We start from the raw sequence: 12,516 nt of genomic DNA, 5'->3' as shown, positions 1-12,516 counted from the left end.
CTCCGAGTATATTAATATGTCATCTAAATATATAACAACGAAGACATCCAGATAGTCCCGAAATACATTATTCAGAAAATGTTGAAATGTCGCTGGGGCGTTGCATAAACCAAACGGCATCACGGTGTACTCAAAATGTCCGTACCGTGTCCGAAAGGCAGTCTTCCACTCGTCTCCCTTTCTTATCCGTACCAAATTGTAGGCCCCACGCAGGTCAAGCTTGGTATAAATATGGGCAGAGCTAAGACGATCCAAAAGTTCAGGTATCAATGGCAAAGGATAGCGGTTCTTTATTGTAATATCATTAAGAGCGCGATAATCTATACAAGGACGCAGACCCCCATCTTTTTTTTCCCACAAAGAACATCCCTGCACCGGCTGGAGAAGTAGATGGTCTTATAAACCCTATATTAAGAGCATCATCAATATAGTGTTTCAAAATTCTGAGTTCAGGACCCGAGAGAGGATAAATGCGTCCATACGGAATAGGTGCACCAGGGAGCAAGTCAATAGGACAGTCGTAACTGCGATGAGGCGGGAGCTTGTCTGCACCTTTCTTTTCAAATACATCGGCAAAAGTGTGGTAAGCGCTAGGAATACCCGGCGTTATCTTATTGACAGGTTGTGACTCTAGAGGAAGCAACTGTCCATGTGGAGAAGCGGGTCGACACAAACAAGTAGTTCTGCAATGGATGGAGGAGAAGGAGAGTGTTCCCTTCTCCCAATTTATACAGGGGTTATGCAGTCTTAACCAAGGTAAACCGAGGATAACAGGAAACATGGGGGACTGGACTAAATCAAATTGAAGAAGTTCGTGATGGCGGGTTCCAAGTGGTTTCTTGGGTAACTGGACCGGAGGCCAGAGGATTACCATCAACCAGGTAAATAACAAGAGCTCTAGACTTGGTGAGACGAGGTATCCGATGCGCAGAAGCAAATGCAGAATCCATGAAGTTCCCGCTGGCACCGGAGTCCACCATGGCCGATGTGGTGACGGAGCCCTCAGTCCACTGTAGAATGAGACAGACGGATAAGTGAGGAGCAGAACGAAACATAGTGGGTCTCTCTGCGGTGTGCATCGTAAACAGCTTACCTCGGTTCTTAGAGGGTCTCACTGGGCACTCGCGGAGCATATGGCCTGCCTTGCCGCAGTAAAGGCAGAGATTCAATGTCCTTCTTCTGGAGTGCTCCACAGCAGAGAGTGGTCCCCGAAAGATGCCTATTTGCATAGGTTCCTCTGTGGGGGGTGCGAAGGTCTGAGGGGATCGGACAACAGCTGGAGCCGGAGCAGGAGCAGGAGCCTGGTAGAGCCGACGCCTTGGAGGGCTGGATCCCAAGGTACGTTCATGTCTACGCTCACGCAAGCGACGATCTATCTGGATAACCAAGTCCACAAGTACCTCCAGGGAGGTAGGAATGCCAACGCGTGCCAGTTCATCTTTCAGAGGGTCTGAAAGACCTAGACGGAACTGATCGAGGAGGGCAACCTCATTCCACATGGATTCAACAGCAGCTTGACGGAAGTCCGTAACATACTCCTCCACTGGTCACCTACCTTGCCTGAGGTGGCGCAGTGTGTTCTGGGCAGTAGCTGCTCTTAGGGGATCATCATAGATCTTGGTTAAAGCTGACTGGAATGTGGGCCAGGAATCAAGGACCGAGTCATTAGTACGAAGAAGGTGATGAGCCCACTGCTGAGGTTCACCTGCTAGTAGTGTTATTACTGTGTGTACTTTCGCACGGTCAGAGGCAAAGGTGCGAGGCTTGAGTGTAAACATCACTTGGCAGGCAGTAAGAAAAGTCCGGAATTGGGACCTCTCCCCGGAAAACTTGTCAGGCATCGCGATATGAGGTTCGGGATCCATAGCCCCTGCCTGAGCAAAAGCATTGGACGGATCCAGAGCCGATGGTGCAGAGCGTCCGGATCGAAGTTCCTGTAGCTGATACCGGAGATCAGCCACTTCTGCCTGGAGTTCCCCCACAGTGCGATTAAGGGAGGTTAGTTGGTGGGCCATAGATGTAATGGCCTCTGCTAGCCCCGCGGACTCCATGTATGGCTCAGATATTATGTCAGACACTTGCTGGTGTATTAGCAGGGTAGAAGGAGCCCAGAATGCAGGACTACTGGAGGTAACAGGAACAGTCCAGAGTAGTAGAGATAGGGCACGATAACTAAATCAGGTAGAGGCAGGACGCCAAATAGCGTAGACAGGTCACAGGCAAGGGTCAGGTCCAGGCAGCAATCAAATAGCGAAATCAGGGCACAGGCAAGGGTCAGGTCCAGGCAGCAATCAATTAGCGTAATCAGGTCACAGGCAAGGGTCAGGTCCAGGCAGCCATTAAATAGCGTAATCAGGTCACAGGCAAGGGTCAGGTAACAGCTCAATCAGGATACAAATAGGTAGAGGAGCACAGTACTGGGGACGCTGTGTAGGGCACAGAGCGTCTCAGAATATCTGAGCGCCGACATAAGGGAGCTTGAGGGTTTTATAGAGATCCCAGACGTGGCGTCTGACGTCACGTCTAGATCTCCACCCACTGTTCCGCCCCCAACCACCTCTTCCCTGTGAGACGGCACAAGAGGTGCCGCCCCTCCAGGGGAAGCCCCTACCCCCACTCCTCCCCCTCCCTCCTGCACACCGTTAGCAGGAGGAGAGGAACTTAGGGCGGCGTGCTGGAGCACCGCCCCCTTCATGGGGACCTGAATTGCGTCGCCGGCGTGTTCCCCGGCTCCCCGTGTGGACGTGGGGAGTGAAAAACACACCGCCCGAGACGGCGGCAGGAACTGGGAACCTGCCGCGAGCAGACGCGGTCTGCCACGGGAGGTAAGTCCCGGACCTCGAACGGCACGTACCGTACGCCGGACGGTACGTGCCTTACAGTGCCCTCGAACAACTTCCCATAACGGGGAGGCAACCAGGGGGCCGCCGATATGTGATAAAGGAAGAATGAATCCTCAAGGTTCACCCATTGCTTAGGCGCCCCAATTGACCACTCCACCACCCTACGAAGGTGGGAAGCCATCCAGTACCCCTCAAGACTAGGTAAGCCCAATCCACCCCTAGTTTTATGTCTGATGAGGTGCTGGTATGCAAGTCTCGGGGCACGATCACCCCAAACATATGCCGTGAAAAGTCTGCGACAGGAGGCAAAGTAAGACCGTGGTAGAAAAATGGGCAAGGACTGAAAAAGGTAGAGGATCGTAGGAAGAACGTTCATTTTGAGAACCCCCACGCGGCCAAACCATGAAATATGAGGCATCGCCCACCTGCGAAGATCTGCGGTCACGAAGGACAAAAGTGTGTCATAATTCAACGAGGCAATTTTGGAGAGGTCCGCAGGGATCCATAGGCCGAGGTATTTAATGGCCTGCGCTTGCCACCGAAATGGGAAAGCACCAATAATCAGTGCCTCCGAGCGAGCTGATACATTAACCCCCAAAATTTCTGATTTTTGAATGTTTATTTTAAAGTTAGAGAGGTCACCAAAAGCCCCCAACTCTCTAGTTACATGATGGAGGGAGTGAAATGGATTCGTGAGTATACAAAGTAAATCGTCAGCGTATGCTGCCAGTTTATGAGTAACCTGCGAGACCTCACAGCCTGTGATGTCCTCATTGGCCCGAATCGCATTAGTAAGTGGTTCCAACGCAAGAATAAAGAGGAGGGGGGACAGTGGACAACCCTGACGGGTACCGTTTTCAAGACAGAGCGGAAAGGATCCCATTCACTCTGACCTGGGCTGAAGGATTAGAATAAAGGGCCTTAATTTGGTTCAGGAAATTACCCCCAATGCCAACAGTCTCCAAGACCCGAAACAGATATGGCCAGGACACCCTATCAAACGCCTTTTCGGCATCCATGGAGACAAGCGTCAAGGGAAGTTTATGATTGCGGGCATACGTCAATAAATTAAGGATCCGAATTGTATTATCCCTGGCCTCCCTGCCGGGGACAAAGCCGGCCTGATCCCTATGGATCAACGAGGGGATGTAAATCTGAAGGCGCATGGCCATGACCTTCGCCAAAAGCTTAACGTCCGAATTAATCAAAGAAATCGGGCGGTAACTTGAACATTGTTCCGGATCTTTGCCGGGTTTGGGGATGACCGTGATATAGGCCAGATTAGTTTGAGGGGCCAGTTCTGTAGCGGAAGCCAGGGAATTAAAAAGTGACACCAATTGTGGACCCAAAGCCGGCAACAGGCGCTTATAATAACCAACGGTGAAGCCATCCGGTCCCGGGGACTTGCCGTTTGGGGTTAGTTTAAGAGCATTCGCAACTTCCTCCTCAGAGACAGGAGCATTTAACGTCTCCCTAGCCTCCGGAGCCAGACGCCGCGGAATGTGTTTCGTTAAATACGCCTCTAAAGCATCATGATACATGGGGGTGGCGCGCTCAGGCGGGGGAAGATTGTACAGGGACTTATAGTAGGCATGGAAACACTTGGCAATCTGATTGGACTGAACCGAGCCAGCCTGGTCCCTAATTTTGGGAATATAGGTAGCCGCCCTTTGTGCCCTAAGTGCTCTGGCCAACATTTTAACGGGTTTGTCGCCCATCTCATAAAACGCCCTCTTGGTTAATAAGAAGTGGCGTTTTGTTGTTGAGTCCAAAAGGGAGGCCAGGTGTTCCCTAAGAGAGTGCAGCTGTTCTAGCACTGCCGGGGCCAGGGAGGATTTATGGGCTTGTTCCAACTGATGAATCTGCCTTGTCAGCGAAATGGCATCAGCCAAATGTAAGTTCTTAAGTACGGAACCCATCTTAACTAAGCGACCCCTGATGACTGCTTTGTGGGCTTCCCAGACCGTAGGAAATGGAACTTCCTCCGATATGTTTTCTGTTAAATAGTTACGTATGTGCTGCGATAAGTCCGACATGCAGGAGGGATTGTCTAAGATATTTTCATTAAGTCGCCAACACCACGGTCGGGGAGGATAGGAGGCGAGTCTCAATGTGAAGTGCACCGGAGCATGATCACTTAAAGATCACACTTCACATTGAGACTCGCCTCCTCTCCTCCCCGACCGTGGTGTTGGCGACTTAATGAAAATATCTTAGACAATTAGACATTGGAGAATGCCTATGGCCGAGGTGTGTAAATGCAATAAGTGATGGTGTGAGAGGAATAAAGCATCAATCCTGGTATATCTAGCGTGTAAATGAGAATAAAAAGTGTAATCCCTGACCGTCGGGTGTTGCGACCTCCAAACATCTACAAGCTGGTTGAGATGTAGCCATTTCCTAACTTTCTTAATTTTGGAGAAGGGGATGTGGGAAGACCGCGCCGACAAATCTCTTACGGGATCAAGCATCATATTAAGGTCCCCACCAAAGACAGTCAACCCCTCACGGAAATCGGCTAGTGCAGCAGGCATTTTCCCCTGTTCCTGAGTAGATTTTAGTTGATTAAGACAGTTGCCCATTCCGGCTGTCAGAGAGAATTCCCCGCAGCGGTACGGGGAACTCTCCTCTCTGCGGAAGGTCTGCGCGATGGACGCAGACAACCCCCGCTGCTAACGGCACCTCCTTCCGGCTGCAGCGGAAGTTGCCCCGACTACACACCAGGGAGTCAGAAGTACCAGCACCGGAAGTTACCAGACAGGAGGATCCAGGTCCCCTGCAGTGCTTTTGGTTATATGAATTGGCCACACCATAATTAAGCTCACCCGCCACGTCAAGGCACACTCTCAATAGGGTGAGAACCTACTCTCACCTCCTACATAGTGGGCACACAAAGCAGTTTATACTACTACCAAAACATTACTAATGTGTTGGGGGAGGTGCAATTAAACCTCCTCCCAATAAATCCCTGGACAGCAAGCTGCAACCAGACAAATGAGGAGCCAACAACCTCAAATATGTGCATTTGACTAGTTTAAGACAGTTGCCTATTTATGCTACAAGCCAAACCTCTAATTTGTGAACATCATAAAATATTTTCATTATCAATTTATTGGTGAATAATAAAAATTGGGGACAAAATCTGGCATTTGACTGTGTGAAATTCCTGAGTATCAGTATAGCGTTTAATTTTTATATAGCAACATTTGGAAATGTCCGTGAGTGTTTTCACTGTTTGTGGGTTAGGCAGAGGTGGCATCAGGCGAAAAAGTAGTAGTGGCAGCAAATAGCAGAGCAAGCACTGGCACTGTCAGATGATAGCAGTAGATCTGTTTTTGCCCTATAACATAGCGAAGAAGAAGAGGAAAGGTGTATACTTGCAACAGGAGTGCTTAGGACCTTACTTGGCCTTCTGCCCAGGTGAGAAAGTCAGATTTGGAGTCAAGCAACACATCTTTCAGTTTCTCTGTTGAATATGTTCCTCCTTTCACTGTGCTGAATCTGCAGCATAGCTATGCCACTACCACCATCACAAAACAAGTATGGAAAGAAAAAGAACAAAAAACACTAATACCACTGCTAGCTTGTCTGCGGGGCAACATAGTGGTAACGTGTAGGAGCATTTTGAGGTGGAAGATGGAGGCAGTGCATGTTGTGTCATAAGGTATGAAAGCAATGGCAAACCCACAACAGCTGCCACAAGCAGCAAGAGCTGCCAGAGCAGGGTTTGGTGAGGCCTCAGCCTTCTGGAGGAGTGTGACTGATTCAGGTAGGACACAGGCATCCACTGTACCAGCCCACCTTAAAACACTTTTGCGCATGTCAAAGCTGCAGTCAAATCAGGTGACAATAATTTTTGATCAGCTTATCGCTGTTGGAGGTGCCTCCTTCTCAATAATAAAGGGGGGCTTTCCACGCAGCTGTTAGGGCTCTTCCTCCCTTCTACTGTCTCCCCTTTTGCACCACCTTCAGTGAGACTGGACGCTGTGTCCGGAATGGAAGGGGCCTGCTCTCTGTGACTGGACTGGTAGGTGCCTACCCTCAACAAACAAGCAAGTATCAGAGTTCAACATGGTCAAGCAAGGTGAATAACCCTCAGGTAAGGTGCTTGACACACAGCAGGAAATACCAAAGGCAGGGCATAGAACACACAACAGAATAGCCCACAGGCTGGACTCACGGCAAGAAAGCCCTCATGGAGGACACTTGGACACATGGCAGCGGAGGCTGTTAGGGATGCTGGTAGACAGCAGCAGACCAACAAGCAGCAGCAGACCAACAGGAAACAGACAGAGAGTAGCAGGCGGTAATAGATGCTGACAGCTGCACCTCTTTGACCATCCTCACGCTGGGGGAACTTTTTTTTTATATTTCTATATTACTGAGATTCAGACCTGCTCCACTGGCCTGCATGTGCCTATCTGCCCACCCAGACGCAGAGGCACTAAATTTAAAAAGAAAATGCTAAATAAGATAATGTATTTACATTTGGATATAACAAATGTATTTTAGCCTTCAAAGCATATTGAAATGGTTTAAGATGTTTAGCTTCTGGTGTATATGTTACATCATATTAACTTTATAATGTTTCATTATCAATATGAAATATATAATTGATAAAAGGCTATTGCATGATGTTAATCTGAAAATGGGTTTTAGAATAAAAAGATATTACCTCTAAAATAATCTTGTGTACATATGTTTACTAAACTAAGGTATAGAGGACAGAATTACAATTATATTTGTCTGTTTGCAGACTGTTTCTCTTGTTATATTCATATGGTTTACATCTGTGTAATTTATGTTAATTGTGCATTTATATTCATAGAATTACATGGTCTACAAAATGGTGAGAATATATCACATACCAAGATATCTATTCTGCTTAACACAACTCCTGAATGTGCATATGCAAGAGGATGTCATGTTAACTTAAAGAGACCCCTCAGTCCTCAGATGCATTAAACTTAAATTAATGTCAAATGAACTAAAATCTAATAGGGCTTTGCATACATTTCAATAATTGAAAATCTCGATAAAACCAAAATAGATTTAACTATTATGTTCCTCTAAGTCTTGATAAAATACCAACTACTGATGCAATTTTGATGGGTGTAAAAAGTCTAAAAGAATTAGAAAAGCTTTGAAAGATGTTTCCTGTTAGCTGTTAGTACTTACTGGATAACATATAAGGAATTAATCAGACACTCACATTTGGTCTTTTCTGTATTAAAAATCCATGAGCAGTGATCATCAAAGCATCTTTATCAATTGTGAGATGGAGTAAATAAAATACACTGTTTACATAAGTCAAGTCATGTGCTTGATTCCTGAATAAAGTAAATTACCCATTCGTTCGAATAAAAATAATTAACTTTACTTTGCAGACAATTTATAAAAAAAGAAAATTGGCAAATACATACGAATGGAGTTATCTAACAAGCTTTGGTGCCCAGAAGACCAATGTATATCGATATGAATATATACATTTACACTCACACACTTTTACTAATTTTACTTTACTATGCGCCGTCTGTTCCTCTCATTATCACAGGGTGCCGGATTCCCTTCTTTCAGCGATCTATGTAACTACTGCCCTCTATCTACACAACAAGCTGTTCTTTTTTTACAACGGAGCAGCGATTCCTCTGCGATGATTACCTCTGGTAGCCTGAAGCAGTGCTGTTAGAAGATCCTTTCTTTAAACTGGAAATCGGGGTCAGAGCCGTTGGTGTATTCGATGCAATCTTGCATCTGAGCCTGAGAAAAGATGTGTCTAGTGAAGGCACATCTGAACTTCATTTAGAGCTAAAACTTAAAAAAAAAGTCACGACCTCCCATCCCCTTTTGTTTTAAAAGTGACTTAAACATATTTATCCGGCAAGAGTTATAACACGCGTTTGTTTGTTTTTTCATTTTGTCTAATAACATTAAATGGACCTTAAAAATTAAGCCTCCTTAAAGCGTTCCCGCATGCATTTTTGCTGTGATACACATATGTGCACGCAATATATATAAACATTTTTTTTATAATCGAAATTATTTCTTTGATTTATTTTATGTTAGAACGTGTATACAGCAATAATTGGGTAAATTTTTTGTACAATTTTGTAAGACAACACCCTAGGATATTGTCTATTCGCCAAGAAAACGTTTCCTTACAATCAGCATTGAAATAAGACACACACATATATAGATAATGCAAATTATGCAAATACTATATATGTTCACTGTAAATCACGCATATATAAAGCAGAATGCGTGGTAGATTATAAAAACTCTACAAGGACAAGTTAGAAAAAACACCAAGGTGACCTTCAATATCAAGGTCAATACTATCTGCAATGAATTAAAGATTACAGGTAATTATTCGTTTCCGTTGCTGGGGAGTTTAATTTACTTTGACACATAGCAAAAATGTACAAATAAAATGTATTCCTTTACATAAAGCCAAGCGTATAAAATCACAGCGTGTAAAATCATGCTTAGAAAAAGCTAATTCTACTATAATGTTTTCCTTTAGCTGTGAAAACACGGTAAACCCTTTATACTACAAACGTGTTTCAGTATTTGAGCTAAAATAATACCTATGTTATTAGAAGCAAAGGTTAGGTCTGTTTACTTATCTGCTAAATTCCCTTTCATGCTGTGGTTAAGAGCACAGCATTAAGCCAATTATAAATATTAACTGAGTGCTATTATTTATGCTTCCGTTTGCTGTCATATTAGTGACTACTGGAGCTCACATTTAATCAGATACCTTAAACTACTGCGTGTGGCAGTGTGTTAATTGCCTGGAAATAGGAAAACATACTAAAAAAGTTTAAAACAGTGATTGGTGCAATGAAATAAATGATGTCGATATCTCTGGAGGGACTGGCTAAACATTACGACTGAGACTTCCACCCGGTAATATCTGTACCCTGTTAATTAAAAAAAAAAACATGAAAAAACACTTACATTTTGATCACATGTGCTCAAATCCCAATATGATAGATAGATAGATAGATAGACATACGTGACTGTTGTACCCACAGATTGATTTCAAGGATGCATAACTGTGCCGTGGTTCATGATACACAATAAAAAGCTTGTTTTCACTCTCCATTCCATTAAGATTGAGATAATCGCCATTTTCGTTGAATTATATTAAATTATATATCATTGCATGATTTAAACGGCAAGACTTTATAGTACGCAATAAAAACGTAAAGGAAATCATTCTCTTAAGCGCACATCGTGAAATTGTTACCGAATAAAGATTGACCATTGCAATCTTTTTCAGTGCATGCATTTAAAAATTGATATGGTACTTTCCAGAGAGTGAGAGAAGGACAAGGGTTAGAAAGATAGGCTCATAGACAGAAAAGGAAGTCATCGAATTGATTACCAAAATTATGTTTGGTTATTTGTCAATCACCCACTACCAAGGAGGCGCCTATGACTATGGCTAGTGTCTGTGGTATGAAAGGGGAAATTGTCGAGGGAAGACACTAACCTTAGTCCTCCCACTAGTCCACTAGTAACTAGTGAAACCAACAACCTGAGGCATAATTAATTTCATATAATACAATTTAATTAGTGTATTTTGTGCTTCCATCCACATAACTGTTTTGGGAGCATTTACTTTAAAAGTTAGGGACTTTGGTAATTCAGGGAAGATGGAATTTGTTGCAAACGTGACAAAATCGCACTGGCTCGCAGTACCGATCAACGTCCACAAAAGGAGATCAATTGGTCTTGAGAGTTACCTGATAATTGTGTTTGCTTGCATGCAGAATCCTCTCTGTATATTTTAGTCCTTGTGTCTCCCAGTTGTAGTCCTTTCTGGAAGATGTGTTTGGCAAAACAAATCTCTTGTTCAGAACTCTGCAGGTGCAAAATGTATCCAGCCTGCTCCATAAATAACTCACCCAAAATCTCTAGAAGTTCCAATGAAACCCACCACTCATATGACCATTTTGCATTCCCATTGTTTTATAGAAGCATTTTCCTGCTGCATTGAACAACCGAAACTGATAGAATTATGTTGAATGGAGGAAGAATTCGTGTGCTACAGCTGCACTGTTTAAAGAAGGTAATAGTTGAAGAAACTTTTGCGGTACTGGTAAATATTTAGGTATCCCTAAAAAGCTATTGGGCAACCAGCATACCTTGCCTCCATTGACCTACCTTAATTGGTCTTAAAGGTGGTTTAAAATGCAGCTGAAGATTCATCCTCCTGACTAAACCCGAAATATCAACAGTGTATCCTATACTGTTGCTGTTAAAAGAGCTACGTTGAAATTATTACAAAACAGCTAAGAGATTCAATAGTGTATCCAGAGCAATAGGCTTTTACATTAGAGACAGCTTTATACTGATTTTGCTGACCACAAGAATCATTGTCTAGAAATATCTATTAATGTCTACTGTAATTTAAACCTTTGAAAGCTAAGGCCATTTGTATTACATAACAATTTACCAAATCACACTTGTACCATCTAAGTGTAATCATTATAATCTTCCTAAATGTATAACCTGGAGAACATGTTATATTATTCAAAGTTGGAATAGAAATGCTATGTGTTACTTGAATGGACACTGTTGAAAAAAACTGCTTAAACTCATAAATCAATTCACAACATATGCCGCCATATATTAGGGGGGATACGAATTAAGACTGTTACTTATATTGACCAAAACCTGAAAAAAACTCTTGTTTTATGTACTATAATGTCTATATGAGGAGTTGCAATTGAAACAGCAGAAACAAATGCCTGCAGCTGAAAATCTTCAAAGCAATGAGCAATGGTCTGCACTGCTTACCAAACCTCCCCCTTGAAGTAACATAATTATTTAATGCAATTCTTCTATTTTCTGTGTGCATCAATTATTAGTTGAAATACAAACATGCACAAAATTGGACATAGATCATTGGACAAGTCTCTTTATTTGTCTCTGACTACATTTACTTAACAAGACTTAATGCTGCTTGTCTTAATTTTGCCTTACTATACCAGCCTCTTCCCAATACAGATACTCTGAAAACCTGTCTAATTAAGCATGTCACTTTTTTTACAATCCCTCAACAGCAAGTAGATACAACACCTATAAAACATTATAGCTATGGCCTAACTCCCTTTATGCTACCAGTGTTATCAGTACCACTTTAGGCAGTTTATAAACAACTATTAACAATAAGCACTTTAAGTACCTTCTTTTGTGGAATGCCACATAAAAGTAGTGACTATATTAAATGAAGCGCTATAGGGAGATTAGAGGATAGTTGGAAAGATAGGTGACCATTTGGAAACAATTACAAAAATAAATGTAATTATAATGTGTATAAATAGTCAAGATAATCAAAAGGCAGAAATACTAGCTTAATTCCATTATTAGCTCCATGCAAACTTTGTGATTATTTATGAACTATAACTTAGAGATGTAAATAGTAGACATGATTACACTCCATGTAGAAGATAGGTAAATATATAATTTATGTTACAATATGTACCTGTTAAATCACAGTCACAATATGCACATACACACAATGATATATGTGTGGAAATTTCTAAATTTGTGAAGATGCATAGATGAATTATTCAAACATGTTACACTGGCACCAACACACGCTGCTAGACTAAAGAACAGAAAGGTGGGGGAATGGGAGGGGGTTAATGATGAAAAAGTC

Source organism: Sceloporus occidentalis, unplaced genomic scaffold, assembly GCF_023333645.1.
Source record: "Sceloporus occidentalis isolate IW3139 unplaced genomic scaffold, rSceOcc1.0.p SCAF_170, whole genome shotgun sequence".
Lineage (NCBI taxonomy): Eukaryota > Metazoa > Chordata > Lepidosauria > Squamata > Phrynosomatidae > Sceloporus > Sceloporus occidentalis.
The sequence above is the reverse complement of the archived record's forward strand: the minus strand, read 5'-3'. Positions refer to the sequence as shown.